The 26,272-nt window shown below is 37.4% G+C and overlaps 1 protein-coding gene across 6 annotated transcripts in view; it reads right to left on the reverse strand.

Moving 5' to 3' along the window:
• Nucleotides 1–26,272, reverse strand: part of LOC105229619 (uncharacterized) — a 143,816-nt gene that overhangs the window by 84,855 nt on the left and 32,689 nt on the right. For 4 of the 6 annotated variants that reach the window (XM_049448281.1, XM_049448287.1, XM_049448286.1 and 1 more), the window contains exon 2: nucleotides 20,649–20,693. The gene's annotated coding sequence lies outside the window, so the exon portion shown is untranslated. Of the gene's footprint in view, nucleotides 1–14,282; nucleotides 14,585–14,630; nucleotides 15,566–20,648; nucleotides 20,694–26,272 lie in introns of those variants that run through there. The other 2 variants (XM_049448288.1, XM_049448284.1) reach the window with 2 other exon arrangements.

The raw sequence follows: 26,272 nt of genomic DNA on the forward strand, positions 1-26,272 counted from the left end.
TTCATTAGGAAATCTTTTTCAATTTATAACTCATAGTTAGCTTCATTTGTACGCTGATCGGTTAGTCAGATACTTGGTTATATCGAAAAAAACTACAGACAGTAGCTGAAAGCAGCCGAGAGCAATTAAAGATGTTAAACTCTAAGATATTTCCAGTCAAAGAGCGATAACGGCAAAATGCGCTGATGAAAGTGGTCTTCCAAAGAAAAAATTAAAGAATAGAGTGAGTAATGAAGTGCTGAATAGAAAACAAAGTGGTAGAAGTAGACAAATTGTAAAGGTTTAGGTAAAAAATTAGATAAGTGATATAAAAAAATAAGTGAAAAGTGTCAAATAACTGCAGAAATAGCAGTTCAAATTGTCGACGTTTAAGATAAATTGTGTATTATCAGTTACATGATATTGAAAAGACGAAAAGAAATCAATCAGTTTTTAACTGTGTTGGAAAGTTAAAGTTTATAAAATTATTAGTTCAAATAGGACTGAATTAACTTTGCTCCTAAATGTAGGCAACGGTTTCCAGAACTCGCTAAGTATCTAAAAAATGTAAATAACTGCTAGCATTCCAATAATGAAAAAAAGTATGAAAGAGTTAAACTAATTGGCATTGATTGTCCAGCTTTGAAGTTCACTCTGCGCCTATGGAAGATTCAGTCAACCGGGATTTTAGAAAATTACTTCCACAACTTTTGCAAGTAATTTTCCACCAAACACAACTCAAATATTTGATTTCAGCAGGTTTTCAAATAGGCGCAGAAACGCTCAAATTTTACGTAAAACGACTAAAGTCAATAAAAATATCACATAAACGAATTGCTTTACCGAGCTACGATGACATTTAATAGCATTTTCCGACTAGTCTAGGAACGAGTGACCGATCGTAATGATTGCATAACCAATAATTACCGAAGAAGCTGCAGGGGTTGGTTGCACTGCACCTGAGCGGAATGTTGCTGACATTTCAACGGCGACAGCGACTAGCAATGATAATAAATCTAAGCACAGAATTGCGATATAAACTAAAATGTTTATTAATTAATCAAATGCACATGCGAGTGTTTTGAAATCGGCCATATATGTGTATGTAGTTGTATGCGTGTGTCTGTTAGCTTGCACGCGGCCAAGAGAAACATGTCAATTGAGGCGGTGCATTATGCGCTGCTACTAATGATGATGTTGCAACGGCGAGCACAGGATGCACGCACATACACACCTCACATGTTGTTGTTGTTATGGTTTTGCTAAACAAACGTAGCGGCAGCAGCCAACTTCAGTGACGACGCATTAAATTTTCTGTTATTTTAATATCTTGTTGCCGTGATCTTCCGCCTTTTCCATCTAATTACACTTGGCAACGCCAGCGTGCACTCACACACACACACACATGCACATGCACAAATTCAAGCATCATAAATTTGTGTTTACAATAAATGGTGTAATTGGCTTTTTCGTCTCTTGCTGTCAGCAAGTAATGCTAATGTTATTGTTATTACTGGTTTTTGTCTCTAATGTTTGCTGCTACACTTGTTCGCTCATCATCGACCCCTGCGACTGTGTGGCGTTGCTGATGAGCGCTGTTTACTCGCCTTCGCTAATTGATTTCTATTTGGAAAAAACGTTTATTTTTCATTTCATTGGCTTTCCTGCTCATTTGTTTATTTGGAGGCTGCAATTAGCTTCCACTGTTGCATAATGCCTTGAGCCATGAATTTGAACTTCAATCGATTTTTCACCTCGAGGAGTCCACACTATATATGTATTTACATGTGGTTTTCCATTTACTTTCGTACGAGTGACGAACAATCCGTTGCATAGCAACGAGTAAAAGTCATTTTCGCATAACGAACAGCGAAACCAACGTGATACCGAACAACACTTTCCAAATGTAATGACAGCAGACGCAACACCAACAACAACAGCTGACAGCAGGAACAGGCTGACAGCATTATTTGTCAACAAAAGCAACAAGAGTAGTTCAATGACTCCCAATCGACACAGCTCATACAATATGCCCCTAATTTTGGTTCATATATCACCATAGCGCAGTTTGAGGACGTACTGTTAACGGTGTTAAGGTCACATGACTGCTAGATAAATTGTAAGCATTACTGCCTACTTTACGCTGAAATTTACATTACAAAAACAACAAAGTTAGAACGGTTAGCTACATCTGAAAAGACAGCACTTTTCGGATGTTAAGGCCAGGTTCCTCTAAAAACGTAATTTTTTTCAATACATTTTATTTTTATTACGAAACATGTTGAGTAATCAATTTTTTTTACATATGTATGTATGAAAGAACATATATTAAAGACTTGAAATTTTTTTTTTCAAAATGGCGGTCCTGAAAATGGCTGCTGAAACTCATCCGATTCGTAGATGGATGACCTTATTTCTTGGAAAAGAATTATCTGAAAGCAAAAAGCAAAACGGTTTCATGTTCTGTAACGAATTAGCTATGGTCTCAAGCAGAATGAAACATTTTCAATGAAAAAAAAAAACAAAGTGGCGGACTTTTGAATTTTTTTTAACCCTTTTCTCGCTTTTAATTGTTTATAACTATTTTAAATAATAATAAATACTGAATCTGCTTGAGGTCATAGCCAGACATCTAAAGAGTGTGGCAGCGCTAAGTGCAATAGTTTTGAAATGAGAGTGTCATCCATGCGAAAAAACGTGGTTCGGAGAAAAATCAGTTTAAACCAAAGGCACGCAGTAGCTACCGCTACTGAAGGCGTTCGAGCGACCGGATTTCCCGCAGCGCTCCTCACTCTTTTATACTTGCGTCTCGGTCTTGCTGGCCTTCGGGACTAATTCTATACTATTTCTAATAAAAAACACAAGTAGCAAAATTTTATCCAAGGAGTGGACTTAGTATTCCAAAAAGTAAAAAATCATTATGCGAAATCAGGTTAACTCGTTTTTTAAATTTATATATATCTGTGGAAAGCGTCAGGTCAACAACATTTTAAAATTGATATCGTCTTCCGGCTTTTCAAGATAACATTTGTAAAATCTAAGAGATCTAAGATGGTTGAATGTGGTTGTGTGACGGACACTTTTTATCTACCCTTTCAGCATTTTCTTAAGCCGACTTGTCAGAGAAAGGCTCTCATAGCCTTTCATAAAGGAAAGAGTAATGAGTAAATTTACCAATCACTCGTTCCGATCAAGAGACTACTCCAGAGGTTACTCGCTCGGTTCTTGAAAGAATTTTTAATTTATAAAGGTTTTAGATATACGAACCGAAAACTTGTTTATAATATTTAAAAGCTCAGTAAGATGGTCTGGACTGTGACGAATGTGTATTTTGTGGCAGTATAATGGATTTACATACTTTCATATGATGACCAAAAGTTTCATCTTTAAGTAATTTTCCAAGCAAGTTGATTATTTGAATTTGAAATTCTCCGAAAGACTCCTTAGTCGGATAATACAATTTAAATAGCATTAGCCCAACAGTCACTCGTGACATTGCTGCTGAAAAAATTTTAATTAGTACAGGGTATCAGCTCTGGTACATCAATTGTCCCAGCTGATATACAAACACACGTGATAGATACATAAGAACACATGTATGCATATCACGTGAACTCGTTCAAACAATACCGAGCGTTCAATGTTCCTCCAACTGCAAGCCCCAAGCGGTAGCAACAGAAGGCCACACCCGCACAACAGCAACAGAAAAAGCAAAAACAAAACTCAATTAAAACGAACCAAAGCTTTTGGTGCGCAACTTAATTTCAATATTTGCTTGATTTTACTTTCTTTTTACCCGTATGTTGCTGAGCAGCAATGTTGCTATGGCATATGTCGGCATGTTGCTTGGGGATTTTCGAAGTCACTTTGATGTTGTTCGCTGCCAGTTTGGCTGTCAGTTGCTGTGCTATCGCCCACAAAATGCATTGTGTCGACAAACATATCACCATAAAACACACATACTATATGCTACATACTTATACAATATACAATGTGGTTGCAACTGAGGACGCGCGTCTCTTTGACATTGCCTGTGCGCGTGTATGTGTGTGTGTGTTAAGTACTCGACAACGGCATTTATTGTAAAATCGCCTCCCAGTATTGTTTTATGGCGGACAATTTCTCGCGCCCTTGTTGCTTTTGTTATTGCGCTGCCGCATTGCATTGCCGCAACTTCCTTTCTCCCGCGTCAATCAAAGCGCAATCATAATTTAATTATATTTTCTTCTTCTTCTTGACGTATGGCCATTTTTTGTGTGTGTTTTTCCTCATTTAATATTTAGTTGTGTTGCGAGTATTGTTAACGGCTGTTGGCATCTTAATGCATTTGTTGCATAATTAATTTCATGTAGCATGCATTTGAATTTTATTTCATGTTCGGTTTGTGCGCAATTAAACGAACACACATACACATGCAAATTTTCACATAGTTCAACAACTGCAGGCGTATGAAGCATACAATCAGGCGCACTAACCAATTAATTGCCCACTTTAGTTTTTTATCGCCTTTTTATAATATTTTCGAACTCTTTTTTGTTTTCCATATAGTATAGTTAATACACTTTTCCAACTGGCTCAGCGCTCAGCTTTTGTTTATCGGTGCCAGGGGCAAAAGCCTTCATACAAATTGCTTGCGTAATTCGTTTTTGTTTTCGCATATTTGCATTGTTAACACCGATTAGTCGGTTTTCTCAGCTTATTATAAATTTAATATGCCATAATTGCGCATTTAATTAGCCTTTTTGGCGTAAAACTGCTTTACATGAAATATTAATGCACAATGATTTGTTTATTGCAAACGCTTTATTTGAAAAAGATACAAATTCACTGGCGTAAAAAGTTGCTAATTTTTATTATATACATATATATATATATATAATGTTTCTATAAATACTTAATACTTAATGTGATTGGTAGCACTGGAGATATACGACTGCAACGACATTTATTGACAAAATACGAAAATACTTTTTCGACTACCAAATATAATTTAATAATATCTCTGTAAATGCTTAATACATACAATATGTGAACATTAAAAAGAACACAAGCAGCTTAAATGCTTTTTTGAGGTCACGAAACAATTATGAATTTATTTATATGACGAACCGCTTTGGAAGCATGAGTCGGTGGGTCATTAGGATAACGAGTGCGATTAGGTGGCAATTTGCAAAATAAACCAATAACAACTATGTAGATATATTTTTATTCTGAATTTATTTTACAACATTTTCGGAATTTCTAAATATTTCCGTTATGCAACTCGTTATCAGCATCGGTTTCAGTATATCTCTTACAACTAACGGCATGTCGTAATTAATGACGAATGGGGTTTGAAATTCCAGAAAGCAAAAATGTGCCCAAAAATAAGGTGACATTTGAATTTAAACTGCGCGCGTCGAAGGATTTGGAAAATTATTATTTTTTAGGTTGGTAGTACTGTCAGTCACATTTATGTCAAATTTCATGTCAAAATATTCATTAGTGTTTGAGATACGTGTCGTTTTGTGAGCTGCTTAAAGTGAGTTTTTCGTTTTTTGCGATGTCGAAATTTGTTGAGCAAAGAATTTGCATTAAATTTTGTTTACGGAATCAATTTTCTGCTGCGGATACGTTGAGGATGGTGCAGAAAACCTTTGGTGATGAGGCTATGTCTAAAAAAAATGTTTACAAGTGGTATAGTGAGTTCCAAGCGAAGACGAAGAGCGTCCAGGGCGACCATCAACCTCAACCGACGAAGCTCACGTTCAACAAATCAAAGATTTGGTGTTGAAAAACCGTCGATTAACAATTAGAGACCTTGCTGATGAAGTTGGTATATCGAAAGGCTCAGCCAATACCATTTTGAAAGATGTTTTGGGCCTCAAGCGTGTCAAATCTCGACTGGTACTGAAAGCATTGAATTTTTTGGAAAAAAGGCGTCGCGTTGAAATGTGTGAGACGATGCTTTCCGACTACCAGGGTGTCATGAAATGCATTATAACTGGCAATGAGACTTGGATCTATGCTTACGACCCCGAAAAAACCGATCAATTGAGCGAATATCGTGCCAAAAGAGAGCCGAGACCAAAATAATAGCGCCAAAGTCGCTCAAAAATCGAGGTCATGTTGGCTGTTTTCTTCGATTATCGTGGTGTTGTGCATTATGAATTCCTTTCAACTGGTCAAACAGTCAACAAGGAATATTATTTGCACGTTATGCGTCGTTTGCGTAACGCTATCCGCCTAAAAAGGCCGGAATTGTGGAAAGACAATTCTTGGTTTTTACACCACGATAATGCACCATCCCATACTGCCCTCGTAATTCGTGATCATTTCGCCAAAAACTCAACCCATATCGTTCCGCAACCACCGTATTCACCTGATCTGGCGCCGTGCGACTTCTGGCTGTTCACCAAGCTCAAAAGATCGTTCCGGGGACACCGTTTTTATGCGATAGAGAAGATTCAAGTCGCAGCGAAGACGGAACTGAAGGCCATCCCGGAAAGTGACTACAACCAGTGTTTCGAAGATTGGAAAATCCGTTGGCATAAGTGCATTGCATCGGGAGGGGATTACTTTGAAGGGGATGAAATTGATTTGGAAGAATAAATAAAGAATTTTCAAAATAAATACAATGTCACCTTATTTTTTGGGCACAGTATAGAAACGTACATTTCTGTTGCAGAAAATTTATTGCGCAATATAACAATATTGGTCAATAAAGCAAAAGCAACTCCACAAAGATGGTTCAAATACATATATGTATGTTGTGTGTTTGTGCCAGAGTATTTTTCGCTATATATCGGCATATACAGTGTGGCATCTACGGGCAGCTGCACAGCTTTTGATGCATCAAGCTGACACCTACACAAATGCGCCAATGCTACACTTTCTAAAAAATACTTTCGAAAGCGACACTAGAACAAACAACAGCAAAAACAGCACTTAAATGGAGCGCGCGCGAAAGAAATCTGAATCTGAACAGTTTCCGACAGTTGATTAAGAGAAAATATAATTTATAGCACATTTGTGGCAATGAAGCGCGCAGAATGACGAACGCACATACACACATCCAAGCATGCGAGAGTGAAAGGATGTGGGCAGCAGGAGGGGCAGTCCATGTTGTTGCTGCTGTGCCGCCAAGCAAATATCCATTAGCAGGCGATCACAGTCTGACGACGAGTGCGTGTGTAAGTGCAACATTTCATTTGCATCATGCCACAGGCGCCCAACCCAAATGCACGCGACACATTTCTGTCGCTATCAATAAAATTGCCGCCGCCGCCACCTCAGCCGATGTCACGACCGTCAGGAACTAATAACATTTTCTAATATGCCGCACATTGCAAACACATATGCAACCTATGCATGTTGTTGTTGTTGCGGTGAGAAGAATTTCACCCGACCTTTTCGCCGTTTCTGCTCCAGAAAATCCCCAACTCTTTCGTTGGCGGCTGTCAATTGTCGTTGGCGGTCGGCTTGCGTACGCGTAGCTGCACAACGAGCTGTCAGACAGTCGCGCGTCGGTTGCTGTTTTGGTGGCGAAAGACAAGGCTGCGCAGCGCTGTGAATTGGAAAACCAAAACTGCGCATACTTCAGTTGTTGCAACAATGACGGCGGCAGCTTGTTGCTGTGCAATTTTCATTTATGATTACAAATAGTTGAGATATTTGACACATTTATCATAAATTCTGCAAATGGCGCGCGTGTATCGATGTGATTTGCTGCCCGCCTGCATAAGGCCAAGCAACAGCAGCACACTTTTGTTGCCGAGATTGTTAACGCTCAAAATGCGCTCGTATCAGCAACGTTCGGCTATTGCGCCATTTGTTGTTGTTGCCCGTGTAGCCTTGCGCCATAACTTTGCTATGGTTTGTGGCATTGCGCTTGAATTTTCGCCGTATGTGCCGTAACTTTCGCGCGCCAACCGCCCGCCCACACGCCACCCTCTCTTCGCGCTTTTCAGCTTTTGTGGGGGTTTTCGCAACTCAGCAGCAGCGTTGCATTGTGTACATTGTTGTCGGCACATTTGGCCAAAATCAAATAAAATATACGACCGCATGTGTTTCTTCGCGCAAACTTCGATACCGCAAAGTTTCAAAATTTCTATTTTTTTGTTTTTGTTTCTGCACTTCGTAGGCGTTAGTGGGCTCGTTAGTCTTTGCGCTGCTGGTAATATGCTTTTTGTTATTGTTGTGCCTTGAATTTCCACATTTTTTATTTCTTTCTTATTACTTCGGCCGTTATGATTCGCCAGCCGTGGCGTCGTGCACCGAGGGCAAGACTACATTCTGCTGTCTCAGCGCCGTGGAAAGGAACATGAGCAACACATGTCGGCGTATTAATGGCAGCAAAGGCTTGACATGTCTACAAAATAGTTCATCTAATGTCATGAAGCGCGAGAAATTTATTGCCGCTCCAAAAGAAATGCCTTAGTGCGCTTGTACGTCAACTAACGAGTATTTCAGAGTTTGTTTGAATAGCTAAAAATGAATGGAGAGCTTTCAAGCTTTAATGGGTCAAAAATATTTTCGGGATCCTGATATATGGCAATGGAGTGAGCAACGCTAGCACCTCATTCAAAAATGGCAAGAGCCTTCCAAAATAAAAAGAAATTTGAGTTCAAGTTGGAGAAAGTAATACGAAAATTGAAAATAAATTCCCAAGTAAAAACTTTTATACCGTCCATTGGGGAGTTTTCCACGTGGCGGGTCCCAAATCCAGCGCACAACCCTGTGGAGAGGCCGTCTCACTTAAGCTCGCCTTCAAACGGATGTTATTTGGCTACCCAGAGGATACTTGATCAAAGACCGGTGGTCGTGAGCTGCTTGAGACATATGTAAAAGAATCGTTTCTGGCCAGAGAACTTTCCTCACTTGCGTGAATTTCTACACATGACTCCATCCCGTCCTGTTGTATGATGTAGAGGCATGAACGATGACAACATCTGATGAGTAAACGTTACGAGTTTTCGAGTGAAAAGTTCTGCAAAAGCGGCTTCTAAGCCATTAAAGAAGAAGAAACACTTTTATAAGAGCTTGTAACTGGCATACGCTGTAGACGTCTTGCTCTAAATTTGGTAAAGTGGCAAGGACCCACTGAGAATGCACTTGATGAATATTCAATTCTTAATGAACAATACTTGCCTGGTGTTTAATTACGGCTCTTGTCCATTTACAAGTATATATTGACAAAGGTGAACTATACCAGCTTTGTTAAGAATTCAAGAGAAGACAGCTGAGGAAAGCTCGTGTTACCCTAGCTAGGTCACGTCCTTGGAGTGAATGTGAGTCCTTAGCTCCGAAGAAGTGTTAACCTAGCTCTGCTTCATACAAACTTTGAAAGTCAGATAATCGAGTTTTCAAATTAAGTTGAGATCGCTAAACACTACTTCGACATATTGATGTATGAATGTATGTACCTTGGACAGAATTCGTTTAGAGTGGTACAAATGATTATATTACAAATAAAAATATGGTTTATGCACTGAGGAACTTAAGCTTTAATGGATATTATTTTTTTACAGTTATTCTTAGGACATAATGGGCAGTATATTAAGGCCACTCCAGAACGTAAAGCCAAAAATTGGAATTTCATAAGAAAGTCAGCTCCGAATTGCCACTAAACATAACCTCCAAATCTTAGCTAGCAAAATTTCGTATGAAATAAAATTATGAAGTTATGGCTACCCTGTCACATTAAAAGCTAAGTTCATTTTTACTTCAAGCACACACATATATTTATTTGTATGTGTGCATATGAGAATGTGCATATAAAAGTCGCTTTATTTATTGCACGAAATGGCAAGAAGTGACAATTATTGCAGGCAGCTTTAATAAATTCGCAATAAAGTTACCTAAGTCAATAATATCGAGTTTTGCGACATACATACATATATGAATGTATAAGCATATTTAAAGGAAATTTGAGCGCATAAAAAGTGGCAGATACAAACACACAGCGCGAAAGGAAAAATTCAACAGTTATTGACAATAAAAGTGCAGTTATTAGAACGGTTGTAAAAATTGTGGAAAGTTTAAAGGAATACTAAAACAAATTAGCTTTTTAATTTTCAACATTTCTGCATATACAAGTGTGTGTGTGTATAGACATCAGTAGTGTGTGCATTGGCGCTTGAACGCAATCGTCGATTAAAATGAAAAATATATAACGGCAATAAATGTTCATTTGTTGTTTGTCATAAATTCCAAGGCGATGCTAAAAGCCAAAGGCCAGCTGTTGTGGGCCAATGCCAGGTCGTCTGCTCTGTAATGTTGTTGGCTTTTTCTTGCTATTCGATTTCGTATTATCCATTTATTGGTATTGTTGTTGTTGCTGTCACAAATTTACGACAATTTTTAGCGAAGCATCTTCGAGGGACATTTAGTGGGTATTCAATTAAAAGGGCCCAGCAGCAGCAATTTGTAGCGAATGAGGTACTAAAGTGAGCAAATGCTCAGCGAAAATCAGAATGCGAATAAAATAAATAAGTGCGGCAAGCTCACACACGACGCCTGTGCCACCTGAACGACAACAGACGCACTCTAGAAGAAAAAAATATGCAGATATTCCTAGAATTTGATTTTTTCTTGTACTTTGTTTATCAACTTGTTGTTGTTGTTGCATGCTGTTCTTGTTGTTGTTGTTGTTGTTTTATTTGCATGCGATAGCCCTTTTCGCTTTCAGCATATCAGCGCAGCAACATAAAATTGTCAAAGTTAGTTGTTGAGCGTCACCAGTTGCTTGAAGGGCAGCGCCGCATGTGCGCATGTGTGTGTGTGATGCCAGCAAAAGGAGGAAAAAAAAAACATTTGTCCAATGTGTTAAGTTTCCAAGCAAAAACTCAAATTGGCTGTCATTAATATTGTCAACCGGAAGTTACCAAACACACACACACTCGTGCAGCGCGAACATGCAACTCTGTGAGGGAACGAATATGAAATGAAAGCAAAGAAAAGACACTTCAACTCGGTACACCATCAAAGCCCGTTGTGATTGCTGATGATTTGCCGGTGCTGGACAGCGTGACAGGCCACTCAATGAGCACTCGTTGATCGCAGAGGCACCCAGCACACACACACTCTCACACGTACGCTCGGCTATTTAGGTGTAAAATGCTATAAATTTCATTTGAGCATTGAGGCATAAGCATATGGTATGTATATTTATGAGTTTATGGTTTGCAACATGAGTCGCTGTCAAAGTGATGATCGTCAGCAGCAACAGCGTTGGAGCGCATGTTGCTTGTGGTAATGAGGTAAAATGTAGTAAGAGTGCGCATTTCAGCAGTGTATGCCCTCGAAAAGGAGCCGGCAAACGGAAATGTATTTTGTCACAGGCCTGGCAATCGCCTCGACAGATGTTGTACATGCCGCGCTGTGCTTTCATAGATGGCCTGCAACAATGTTTTGGTATCATAAGTGCTGTGTTTATGAAACCGAACAGTCTTCAAATAAGGCTTTGGAGCCTAAGTACCACTAGCTGGTTTCAAATATATAAAGCGCATACAAAAACCTCGTCCAATTGGTTTGCTTTTCATTCTCACTTTAACTAAGCTTTATAAGAAAGAGGAGTTTCTACTACTTGAGTACTCTTCGAAATTTTTGATCCACTGTCGTACCAAGAATTTTCAAATAGAGACTCTCCTCAACTTGAACCATTCCACATATATACATTTTATCTTTCACGCTTTCGCGAATCCTTCGAATGTCTTATTAAATTGTGTTGCAGTCCCAGGAAATTTATGCGCTACATTAATTTGAAATGATTCAGCCTTCGACTGGTTTGAATAACTGGCGTTCACGATCACGACGTGCAGGCGTACGGCAGAATAAAACGCACAGACTGATAATCAAACAGACATTACCACGAGTGCATACGAACGCAATGCGATATTTGGACAGACAGTTTGGTAGTGCGTTGGCAAACGACCTTGCGCGCATGCGTAGGCATTTCACAAGGCTTTAATCGCATTAAGCGCACGCAATGCAGGCGAAGGCAAAGATAATCCTTTTTTCACGAGCTCGCATTTTAAATGAGACGCGAAAGCAAAGTCGTGCGTAAGTCCATAAAATGCCTGGGGAGTTTGAGCTTGTGGCGTGTGCATTGCGTGTATTTATCTGAATAATTAGCAAAGCTATGCCAGCGTCGACAAGTTGCCGAAGCCGTGAATTGTCGTGCTGTTCAGGTGTGAATTTAAAATCACCAGTAAGACGTAATTTTAGGTCACAAGGGAACGCTACACCTTTTATACATCCCATGCGGCACATTCCGTTAAGAATTTGAATCATTTCTGTGTGTTTGGAATAACTATATTTCGTTTTTTTCTTTTCCTCTATTTCTGTAATTTACTAATTAATTTGACGTCAACTTTAAACTCTTCACCGATGGGTTGAAGTCATCATCGCATGCGGATCAGCGTTTGGGTTCTCTGGTGGCAAGACTGTCATGATGTTCACCAACAACACTTATAAAGTGCTTTTGTTGAAAAGCTGGTCCATATCTGCCATAAAAAGCGAAAAATTGTTTGGTTACCGAGGCGAATATGAATATGAAGGACACTTCCGCTCAAGTTATGGCACTTCCCGTAAAGCTCAATCAACTGTGCCGAAAGCCGAAAAGCTGCTACAACAACTTTTACAAAATTGCATGACAGCAACACTGTTGTCAATATCCATGACACACACATACATATATACAAATTCACATCTACTAGTATACCCATCTGTCTATGAGTGTATATCCTTGTTGGCGGTAAATTAATCACTTATAATTTGTAAAGCATAGCAATGCCATCAAACAAACGATCAGTGACAAAGGAAATAAAAACTGCAATAAACAAATATATGTGCGTGTGTATATGTATGTGAGCAATGAGCAATTAATAAATGAATGAAGGAGTGAATATTTTTCGGACAAGTGAATGCAGTCAGACAAGTACAACTGCAATTTTGGGCAGGAATTAATAACTGGAATGGAAAAAAACAATAATAACAAAAATAATGAAATTATTGATTAATATTTTTGATAAATATATGTACATACATATTCATATGTTATGCATATATGTATGTATATAAAATACAAGCTTTTCGAACACCTCATTATTCAACGTTAAAAAATGAAAATTATAAACACAATTGTAAAGCAATAATTTATTTACTTGTTAACAGGTTATCAAAAACAATAACAACAAGATGATGCAAACAGTTCCAAATATAGAGCTATTACTTCATCTTCAGATGTTACATAGTCCCAAAAAGATACATACATACATACATACATGTACATGTTTTTGGTATGTGTGTCAGGCGGACCGCTAAGTGCTGAAAATTGAGTAGCATCCGGAGACGCGAAAAAATTGCAACCGCAACGACACCTTTCGGAACGACACATGCGCATACATACATACATACTTCTACATATGCATGTTTTTGGTCCTTTATACATACATATGTCCGCCTGTATGTCTGTATTTTCACCAAAATGTCTTAAGTGCTACTCTTAACCACCAAATTAGTCGCTTCATTCATTCATTTGCTCGTTTTCTTGCTTCTTTGCTCTTTTTGAGCGTTTTTTGTCATTTAAATTGTCTCCGCTGCGGTTTTGCAAATAGCATCACCACATAATTGAAGACCAACTGAATAATGCATGACCAATTATGTACATCTGGCTATAGGCACACACACGCATACATACATATATGTAAGTGTAGGTATGTACATATGTATGAAAGCGTTGAGACGAGCATCAATGTATGTCAGCATCGAAGGGAGTCACAATGCCTACGGAATAAGGTCATGACTAACCAAGAAACCGGCAAAACAGCAGTCGACCAAAGGCCAAAATAAAACCAGAAAAATCATAATAACAACAAAAGATCGGAGTGTGCATGTGTGTGGTTGAGAGAAGACAAAGCCGCTGCTGAAGGGGAACCCTTTCTGTATGCATATAATGTCTGATAATGCTGCAGCATTGGCAAGTCCAGCATTGGTGTTTCGGTTATGCGGTGGAATGGATATAAAATGATTTTGCACACACATACGCACACATGCACAGAAATATGCAAATGAAGAACACTAAACTTCGAGGATGCCAGACGTATACATAACGGTTCTTGGTTTTGTTCCTTAAAAGCATTACAAAGTAAAATCGCTGCCAAAGCGACACAACAACAATAAAAAGCAAATACATATGTACATGTATCTTTATGAAATAAACTTTGGTTCACACTTATTGGAAAAGTTTCTTCATGCGAAAGAAATATTTTTATTCTAAAACATATTTTTGTATCCAAAAATCGGAGATTTACTAAACTTACCTCGTATTATAATTATTAATTGATGAAAATATACTAGAATTTGTTTGTGACGTAACGTCTCATACGTCAAATGGTACGTAAATAAGTTAAAGTGTTCTTAAATATGACTTTGCGCTCTTTTAACCGCCAACACACTTTGATTTTTTGAATTTTCCATATTAATTTTATAAACAAATGTTTTTTTTCTGAATTTCTTATAATTTTTTCTGCTACCGCAGGGTTTTATTAATCACCACACCACACAGTATATTTATATTATTTAACTTTTTACTTTTTATTCACTTTGTTTACTCTATTTCTCGCTGTGTCAGCGCGTTCAAAAGTTTTGTGTTTTCAAGCTCACCTCACCTTCGTTCGACTGGCTTAAAAATGCCATATTTTATTTTCCAAGTCTATTATTTTTGCTTTAGCTTGCATTTTTTTCGCAAACTTTATTTTGTGCTTAATAATCTTTTTAATTCTACCTATAAGACGCCCACACTCAGGCACGTCGCGCATTACTCATGCCTTGCTTGCTCGTTTGCCTGTTATTTTCTTTAAGCTCTTTCAGCCACTTTATTTACTTTTTTCACTTTTTTATTTCATTATTTTTCTTTCATACTGCCGTTAGGTCACCAGCGTGCTTCGCGTTTTGTACATATGATTTTTGTGTTTTTATTTTCACGTTGTTTTTGTTGTTTTTGTTGTGTTTGCATATTTCATGTTTTAATTTTTACGGCCGCTCCTGGCCTTTCTTTGACATTGACAGTAGCTTTTCGCGTAAAAGCCTTTTTGCCATTCTTATTGCGCTTTATTTGCAGCTGTTCTGCGCCCCTCGAGTTGTTATTGTTTGTGCATGTCTGTATGTATGCTGCTGCTTGGCGTGTGTCTCCGTTTTGCGCCGATTGTTTGCAAATTTTACGCTCACTTTGTGTACTAAATGTTTCAATGTTTTATTTTATTATTTTATTTTAAAGAAAACAAACACGCCAGCGTCTTTTTGGCTTTTGCCTCTTTCGCTGCTTTTGTTTTTATATTCTTGGTTTTGTTTTCTTTTTGCGCTTCTCGCTCATCTTACCTTACTCAACGTATTAATTTGTTAAACAAATTTCTCAAGCTCACGCATGTGTGTATGTAAGCGTCTGCTTGGTATGTCTGTATGTGTGTGTATATATGTATGTTTATCTCGTTCAATTTTGTACGCCTCTTACATCTGTATATATGTATGTATGGTATGTCTTTTGTATTCATCGATCGCATCGCATAGTTTGCATGACTCACTCACTCTTTGGTTATACTTAAACTTGGCGAAAAAGAAGAAACGAAAGTTGGAAAAGAAAAATAAAATCTATTGTCTCGATGCTATTTCAGGATCATTGCGTAGCTCATTAGTTCTGTGTTAGTGATTTTTTTTTTAGTTTTTTTTTGCGTAATCTTTTGGTTCTCTGCCAGCGTGAAATTTCGAAAAGCCTTATAGGAAGGAGATCAAATTCAAAATCGCTGGAGATTCTGATTTTTCAAAACATTTTTTATTGCACAGCAATTGCTGATCAAAGGTGGGTATACATACATATGGGGTTTGTCTGGAAAGTAATAGGACTGATTTTTTTCAGCCGCAATTTTTCTTCGAACATTGCGCGCACTGAGTGGATTAGGTAAAGGGTGTCCTAGTGGCTGGTCAGTTGCTCCAAGCACCTGGAGATTCAGGACAAACATTTGGCGCGACAGCGTTCGTTAGATCAGCGGTACGCGATTAAATCCTTTGTGAAAATAGGTAAATCTGCGACAGAGACATTTGATATGATTAAGCAGGCTAACCAAGATGTTTCTTTTCTAAGGAGTGGTGTGTTTTGGAGTGTCGGGAAGCGGTTGCTGATGAAGACCGTGCTGGAGACCTGCGACTTCGACGAACACTGACACGAGTCACATTCGTGTTCGTGCGTTTTACGTGTATATCCTCCAAAGAAGGGTCAATCGGGTGCGACAAGGCATCTCAGCCGATTGGAAGTTGCACCACGACAACATCCCGGCTGATACCGCCTTTCTTGTGAACAGCTATCTAACCAAGGCCGGCATCCCAACGCTTCCGCTTCCGGGAGTTTTTTTGTTTCCTTGCCTGAAAAGCCCTATGAAGGGAAAGCATTTTGATACGATAGAGGGGATCCAGCAGCATGCACCTCGGCTCTCAAAGCTATTGCGGAAAATGCTCGCAAATCGCGCTGGCAACGCTGCATCGACGCAAAGGAGCCTCTTTTGAAAGTTTTGAAAAAAAAAATGTTACGATTCCTTCCTTTTTATGTTATCAAATAAAGCGATGTGAACCGCAATTTTGTACCACATATGTGTTTCCACAATTCCAAGGGCGAAGGTATTACACCATTCATCTGTTTTTAAAAATCGTTGCAAGTTACACTGAAACTAACATTTTCGAGTAATCAAAAATCAAGAAAATCTGTGTCCAAAAAGCAACAAAATTAAAAATAAATGGCATAGAAATCTCAGCAACGTCGAGAAAGCCCATATAAATTAATTTGAGGAAACCGACACTGGCACGCACTTTTCACTTGATTATCTCTAATCACTTTACCTATTTATGGGATTCTCACGAAACAAGGTCAAAATGTGTTTGCTTTTTTCCACCGCCAACCGGTAGCTTCTTCTACAACAACATCAACATATGACCACTAGCGCGTGAGCACCAAGTTACTGACGAACCGATAGACTGGCGGTCAACCGGTTGAGACATGGCGCTAGGGTAAAGAATAGAACGCGCAGAGACGCGTATGCGGTGGTGTGCGTAATACCAGGGGGCAGGTGGAAGATGTGGCACTATTTAATACTCTCTGATGCAACACTTGCAAATATCGGTACGCGGTAAATTGATGAAGCCAACGCCGATGAACACACCAGCCACTTCACATCGAGTTCGATATGCATGACCCGACAGAGCGAAGGGTAGGAACAGGCGCTGAAGTTAAGAAGCATGGCTTTTCATTAGGCACTTGTGGCAGGCGTACGCAAAGCCATCTGGCTGCACTCTACGAAATAGTGCTTCTAATATTTCTAGCACTTATTATGTTAACACGCAATTAGAGTTCTGAGGTTGATGGAGCTCGCGGCAATAGCGAGTAGCAACTGGAAACTCGAGCATATTGAAGGAGTGGAAATGCGTTAAAGATGACATTGCAACGCTGATGTGGTGAGTGGCCATAACTATGGTGAGCAGTGTGCTGACAGACGGCTGAAGTAGGCGCGGAGCCCAGAGTGAAACGAGGAGGTGTAAAATACGTACTTAAAGCATTATATTTGTGTGTGTGTGTGTATCTAGAGTGCGGCTAGAATGTAGTGGAGTAGAGTGGAGTGTTGTGGAGTGGCATGGCGTGGCGACTAGTGAAGTGGCTGCTAAATGCAGTAGCGCAAAGAATTTCTGCGAAAACGCGCAACAAACACTTGAGTGTCGGCTGTACGAAGAACCATGTCTAACTATTTAAGTTAAATGCCAAGAAGAACGAGTCATAAGAAAAAACAACGAAGGCCGAAACTAAACAGAGTACAGCAGCGCAAATACAACGAGTGAAGCAAAACAGCCGCCAAGTGAAGGAGCTGCTACTGGTCTTTAAATCTTCGCGAAACAAAGCAAGAAGCAGAATTGACGGGCAGGAAAAAAGCAAAGATGTGTGTGTGTTTGTGTGTATATATGTATGTATGTATGTACACAAGTGTATGAACGCGCGTAAACTTTATCAAACATAATTTTTCCTGAGGCGGAATTTTGATTCGTGACAATTGTTGTTGTGGTGGAAATATTATTAGAGTTCATTATTGTTCGTCTGTATGTACATAGAGGGCGGGAGTCAAGTTTACAATTTGTGTGGGAATTTCATAAGTATTTCATGCTTTTTGATTATTTTTAGTCTGGCGGATATTTACCGTAACCGCAGTGAGATGCGAAGAGCAAATAGCAATGTAAGTGATTTATAACGACAAATAAATAAATGTTGTTGGCCAGTGCGACAGTGTAGAATGAGAGTACGAAAAGAATTTAAGAATCATAACCCACTATTTTAGAGCTTTTGTTACAATATAAGAGCTGAGGAACTTACAATGATAGCGAAACTCTCATAGGCCGCAAAAAATTCTTAACACCGCGGTCAAGTTGAAAGAGCGTTGCCAAATAACTTTAAAATTTAGAGTAAAAGGAAATTTTCAAAAATTGTTTAAAGATATCCTGCAACAACAATCTGCAAGCAGAAACGAAGCAGTATTATATAAAAACCTTTAACACTCTCTTCCATTTTTTGGGGTCAATTGCAGACAAAACTTTCATCTTACTTGAAACTCGAGTAATAATGCCAAAATTGCGTTTCTCTCTATACTCTCTCAATCCTACGATTGTTTACGAAGAACCAAAGAGGTTTTAAAAACTGTCTCTCTTTGCCTTGAATAACTAAGAGCGTAGATGGTAGAGATAACTGCACCAGCACGACATGTTCGCTCACTGGGAACTGCCCGTAGAACTTTAAAGAGGAAAACTTTACCGAAAAATATTGTCTTACTAAGATAAAAGCAATACATACTCGGAATAAAATCGATTGCATAATATATTATCTGCTCAAGGTCGCTATGACCCCATGAAAGGCCGCAGGGTTCAGTAATATCAGAAAAGTAAAAGCAAGATAAGGGTAATTATGGAATGCGTCTCTCAATCTTTGATCGTTAATAAGTTAATTAATCATAGGTACAGGTAATCTGGCAACTCTGCCGCTAATAGCCAGAGAAGGAGTCGCAAGTCACTGCTACTTTTACACTTCCTCCACGACACTTCATAACAATAAATCAAACATTCACACATTGTTGTAAATAATTTTTTACGTTTATATGTATTTCGCTGTACTACATGCATGTGTGTGTGTTTATATGCAAATACACAGAGATCTATATATACATTGTTATTTTTACGTATTCACGCCCTTTGCCAATATACAAGTCATCCGCGTCCGGAGTTCACTTTACATGCGTTCGCCAACGTCATGGAGCCCCACCAAAAACAACAATGAAACGTTTCGTATACTGATTGCTGATGGTTACCTCCGCTGCCTCCTGCCCTGCGTTCGCTAACTTACTAAGTAAATTAAGTAAATTTGCGGTTTCAGTCTCAATGACTTCCACCAGACACGCACATACACACACACACATACACACACAATAGGAGCCAATCCCTCGGGCACTGGAGTTGAGTGCAAAGCGCATGAGTATTGTAATTTCAGTTGTAAAATCAGCCATGACCCGCGAGACCGACGAAGGCACTAGTCTATTTCTATACACGAGTACCTGAGCGCAAGTGAGTAGAAACTTATATATCTATGTACATAAGTATGTATGTAGGAGTAGCCAAACACATTGGCCCCTTTGCTGAGTGGTATTTGTGGGCAAAAACTGTTTCTGTGCTGCCATGGAATTTCTATACTTTTTGTTATGAAATCTAAACGTCCGCAGTTTTAAAATCATATTTCTGCCCTTTAGGTTGCGGGCGCTGCACCTCTGTTGTTATACTTCTAATTACATGCATATTTATATATGGGTAGATGACGTTTGTGGCAGCAGTTCTAGCTTTGAGTAGCGCAGCAGCCGACTTCTCTCAATGGAAGACAATTTCATGTTCGCAAACGCTTGTGAAATTAATAGCATTAAATATGAACGTTACAACAACAAAACAGTAGCAATATATTCAACTAAACGGTTCTTTAGCTGATTGAATAACAAACAGACTTTTAGGAAATTCCAGCAATGAGAATCGGGGCATAGATTGCTTCGCTTTTGACGGAGTTCAAGTTTTTGATTGTCTTAAGGCTTTAATACCTTTTATCAAAGAAATAACATCCACTATATTCTGAAAGATTAATCTACTTAGCACTTTTCTTACTACTAATTTTATAATATCGAGAAGAATTCAAACCGTCTGGCACAAATAGTAGACTTGGCATATACTTAGAATACAGTGTATTCTCTAGCAGTCTAACGAACTCAGGTTAAAATTTTTTCATTTACTCGTACTTTGTGTCTAGCATCCTCGCAATAATCCTATGTGAGTTTCTTCCCATTTAGTAAAGCATATATTATATGTATGTATGAGTATATGTGTGTATATTTCTAACTATTTTCTAGTAATTCCAGTCGAAATAGCTGGATATAAAGCTGCAAACTCAAGTGTCCAATAAGGCCAAGTTTTATTTTTATTTCGAAGAGGAAGTACGATGCTAAAGGCAGATTAAAAACTTACTCGGCTAAACCCAATGGAGTTGATGGTACTAGAAATACTTTATAAACATAGACTATAACCAAATCTATAATCAAATCTACAAGAGCACATAAAGTGTGATTTCTTACCTGTGTTTCTTTTATTCAGCGCTCAAGTTAAATGGGCTTCCGTAACTGTAAATGAGAAATAAACAAAAATACAAATTAATTCGTGAATGATTTGTTTACAATTTAACTTAGACATACTACATCTACATACATACATACATGGCTGAGTTCTCATAAAAAGAGCACTCGAAGTCGCAAACAGTCTATTAGCACTTTCCCACACACTAAATACCCAATTCACAACTGTCAGAACACCCAACAGTGTGTCAACAAGGTTGTTACTACTTGCCGCTCGTATGTTTGTACACTGCTATGGTACTCGTATTTACTCATAACTGTGTGGTCAGTACAAGGTCCAAGTGACCGGTCTTCCTTGAAATTACGTGCGTAACAATCAGCTTTCTTTCCGGTATGTAACACACAGAGCGGCACATATCTACTGTTGATGTGACCCAGAGGCGGCAAAACATTAGGCAAGCACGTTGCACACACACTCGCAAATGTATGGCTTGTAGTAAAACGAAAAACGTGAAGTTGCACGGGATTTATTCCCATTCATAGATAGAATTTTGGTTACCAACTGTTTGCTTTGGCATGAAATGATTTTGAAGACACAAAAGACGAGCGACAACTCAAGATGTTGTAAGAGTTTCCAGGAAACACACTCGGGTGGCAGAGTTAACGAAAAGAACAAACATGACGGGTGTGACAAAGTGGCGTGTTAAGACCGGGTTTCAGTCGGGCCTGATATGTGTGCGTGTATTTCACACATCTTCAAGAAAATATGTGTATATACATATGTATGTATTATATGTATGTAAAATTTACATACATTTTAAGAATGGTTAAAAAACCAGCACAATTTGTTTATCTTTAATTTGTGCCAGACCGAAGTTAACGTTTTAATAGTTTATGGGCCCTACATTTGTGTATACGAATTTGTATTTCTTCTGAACTATGTACAAAATAAAGTAACTGTGTGTAACTGCTCATTTTACAAAACTTAAAAATAAAAAATTAGAAGAAATGTCTCCTGTTTGAAAAATGCAATCCAAACAAAAATGATGCAATAAAGAAGTGGTTATAAAATTGATTTCAAATGCAAGGATTTTGAGAAATTCTTTGGAGATTTATAATTGAGAATTGGTTGATATTGATAAGCACTTATAATTTGCTTACACTTATATATATGTATTCATATATACATATATATGTGACCTGGTCTACGAAAAGGGAGCTAACGTGCGAAAACTAGTTTTCTGGGAAACAGCTGTTAAAAAAAAAAAAGAAATTTGATTTTTTGACACCTTTTCGTAGAGCAAGTCACATATACATACATATAAGAATCTCCAAAAGTTAATTATTTCATCATTTGTATTTTAATTAATTATTATTATTGTTGTAAATATAAAATATAAATTTTTATTAGCACAATTTTCTAATGAATCATTAAAAATATTTTCGCCATGACAACGTGAGTATATTCGAAATTTTTATTTTTTGCTTTGAGTTAATTTTCGCATTCTTTTGTTAAACGCTTTTACAATCCTCGCTTTGTTTATTTCATCTTTCGTTCTCTTGCACACGTGGCACTCACAAGCTTTGTTATTAATTTGTCATATGTGTGTATATGATAAATAGTAAGTATATACACACATAAGTTTCATGGTAAGAATCTTTGCCTTTTTAAACTCTCAACTCGCCTTTCAACTATTGTTTCATTCTCTCCATTTGTGTCTTTTTTCACGCAGAAAAAGCTATTCATTTACATACGTACATATAGACATGTGTATTTGCATGACAGTATGTATGTGTGTCTATAAAAAACTTTTTCATTATTTAGGCTCACTTGCTTTCACAGCTAATTAATTTGTTGCCTATCGCCGCGAAGAAATCTCGAGATGAGATCTCACGTTGCTTGGCAGTTCGAACACTGCATCAAAGCAAAAACATACATACATATGTATGTATATTGAAAATTACTTGTATATATTGTAGTTATATTGTAAAATATATCTTATACTATGTTCAGACAAATTTCAAAGATTAGAACACTTAAGCATTTCATAATCCAATTTTTTTAATATTTTCCATATAATAGAAATACATTATTAAAGGTAAAATTTTCGCGTTTTTCTGCATTCTCTTAGAGGTGTTTATGGTTTTAGGCCACAACACTTGATTTTTGATTTGCATTTCCATTATAAACACACACACTAACAAAAATGTATTTCTATACATACACATGTACAGAATACAAGCTACATATATATAATCCCAAAATGCTGTAATTGAATACCTAAAATATTTCTTCGACAAAAATACTTATTTACTTCTAAATATTTGCCGTTAATACGATGCGACTGATCAAGTTTTAATCGGAATTATTGCCCGAACGACGCCACGCAATTGACAAATTCCGAAATCTTGTTGCGAAGGCAATCGGAAATGTAAATCCGCGATAACATACAGATGTACTTACATAAATTCATACATATGTATGTAAGTATGTAAATGTAAGTGTTTATTTGCGCAGTATTGATTTGCGAGAGAAGCGTTCTGTAGAAATTATGAATTTTGAGAGTGCTTTATTGTATTAACTCGCTCTTGGAATTTAAATGAGGCAATAAAAAAATTATAAAAAATATAATTATATACATACATATGTATGTATGTATGGATCCATTCAAACTAAAACAATAAATATGTTCAGAATTCTAGATGCATATATACAGGTACATTAGGGTGCTTCAAAAAATTGTTTGGAATTTTTTTTTCAACTCTTACCCCCTCAAATGTTAGTGATTGACAAACAAAAAATCCTCCCTCAAGCCAGGCGCTGTAGCTTAACTCTAAGGGGTCACTATTTTTTTTTAGGTTCTCATACATTTAACATAGGAATTTTCGTTTTTTCATTCAAATTAAAATTTCACCAACTAATTTTCGCTTCTCAAAAACAACCATCACATATTCATAGAGTGAAAAAAATCAAAAACATTTTTTTTAAGCACCCTAAGTTACATGTAGCAATATGCAAATAAATCAAAAATTTATGCGAGACTTTTCACATTTTTTCTTCTTTTGTTTTAATAAATTCGCAAATAAGTTGCAACGTGTGACTTTTATTAAGTATTGGAAATTGCAAAAATTGTCATATTAAGTACCAATTACCATATTCGATTTTGGTCACCGTAAGTTGATCCAAACATTTTGATAATCAAATTATAGAAAAATATATCGATAGTTTCTTTAGTTTAAAAAAATCGATGATTTGTGGTTGATGCCAGATTAGTGATCATCGCAGTTATGTTCGCTTGATATACGTAGGCTGCTATATATATTTCTGGACTAGGCAACACTAAGTGTTGCCAGGTGCAATCTGACATTTCCATTGGAAAGTTTGACATTTTTTAGCATAACATCACTCAGAACGTTTTGACATTTAATCGTGAATTGTTTTATTTACAGGGAATTAAAAAATTCATCTCGGCCAAAAATTGGAATTAACTCGTGAACATTTTCGTGCGCTCATTTTTCACAACTTTCGACGTGGATTATCACGACAAGAGTGCATCGATGAACTAAAATCTTTGATTGGCTATGAAGCACCATTCTATAGCACTGTGAAAAACTGGTACAACGAATTCAATCGTAGCCGACGCTCGCTCAAAGACGAATTCCGTGAAGGTCGTCCAAAAACAGCCGTTGTGCCAGAAAACATCGATGCCGTACGTGAACTGATAATGCAAGACCATCATGTAACATACCTTCAGATAGAGGCATGCCTAGGCATTTCTCCCACCAGCATACATTCGATATTGCATGAACACCTGGCCGTAAAAAAGGTTTGTTCTCGTTGGATCCCGCACAATTTGACAATCGCTCAAAAAAAGGCTCGTGTGGATTGGTGTAAAGAAATGCTGAAAAAATACGATCGCGGTGCTTCAAAAGACGTTTATAAGATCGTCACAGGTGACGAATCATGGATCTATGCGTATGAGCCCGAAACAAAACAGCAATCGACCGTGTGGGTTTTCCAAGATGAGCCAAATCCAACGAAAAAAAAAAACATTTTCGTTGATAAATATGCCTATTTTCATTATTAGGCCAGAAATATATATAGCAGTCCTCATATTACATTTATTTATTTATTCAGATTATGAAATAAGATTTCTAACATACTTTATTATTCGATTGTCGATATAAATAAAATTTGAGAGTTACTTAAATAAAATAGGCACAAAATCCAGTATCGCCTCTAGCGTCGTATTACTAGGTGATGTGTTAGAAAAATATAGAATTTTTGACAATATTCTGGATAAATTAAAACCAATAAAGCTCGCTTTTAGGCGCATAACACGTTTATCAAACGCTTTACCGCAAATCATGTGCTTCATTTGGTCATCCACATTATTTTTCGGTGGTATTGAAAACAATTTTTCACGAATTTGCTTCGTTATTTTGTTATTTTTTCATTAATATTTCACTTGTCTTACATACATACATACATACATATGTATAATCATTAGTATTATAACAAATAATTGAATAATTGAAATTGAAATACACACTTAATCTACTTTAATTGCAGCTCAATTTGGATAAAAGTTATTAAAACATTGCAGTAAAATAGATTTAACGAAATCGTAAGCGCTTAAATCGTTACGTGAGGGAATTCGCAGGTATGCTCAGCGCCGTTACGCGTACAAATGCATGTGTTTTTGTTTTTGATTTTGCACTGATGAAAAGTGTAAGAAATAAACTGCAAATAAATTAAATTTTATAATTGTGCACGAAATTTTTAGCGTGCTTCATTAAAAAAGTGACTTTAGAAATAAATTTATGAAAATCTTCGCGAAAATTGCGTGGCGCTGAATCATTGAAGAATTCATCGTACTTTATGTGATTTCAGGTGTGTATGTATTTGTGTTTTCGGCGAGTACTTATGCTGCGCAGCGAATGGGCAAAATTGATTGCCACAAACATACATACATACAAAGGTCTGTGTATTTGTGCGCAAATAAATTGTGTAAAACTCGTGGCAGGTGGCACGGTGGCACGTTGTACGCATTGCATGTGGAACGCCAGGTTTTTTTTTGAGAAATGTCTACGCTGTTATTTTTAAATTGCTTGTTTCTCTTCAAATCTCGTTTTTAGCTGTTTTTCAGTTGAGTTTTCGATTAGAAAAAACACGTAAAATATTTTTATTAATGACTCAATGCCGAGGTATGTGAGTCCGATTAGCAATTCATCTGCGTCTACATGTTTATTTGCCATCATAAATTAATTGTTAAAAAAAATCCGTTAAACTGTTTAATTTACTATGTAGCTGTAAAGTGTTGAGAAACCCATCAGTCTTCAATTTGGCACAACTAAATTTCAAATGACATGCAATTAATAATTGAAATGCTTGAAAATAACGAACGAATTGAAGCGTAAAGCAATTCGCAAACACAAAGCCATGCCGCAAACAGTTTTCGAAAATAAATATATTCGAGCAAAAGCACTCAAATTGCAGACGGACATCAAGTGGCGCCTCAAATGCGCCATAAAAGCGCCATTAGGCTTTTCTACAATTTTATTTTTTTTTCATCACTCAATTTAGAGACACACACTTTAAATTGCCGTTAGCCGCTAAAAGCTAC

Source organism: Bactrocera dorsalis, chromosome 2 (genome assembly GCF_023373825.1).
Source record: "Bactrocera dorsalis isolate Fly_Bdor chromosome 2, ASM2337382v1, whole genome shotgun sequence".
Lineage (NCBI taxonomy): Eukaryota > Metazoa > Arthropoda > Insecta > Diptera > Tephritidae > Bactrocera > Bactrocera dorsalis.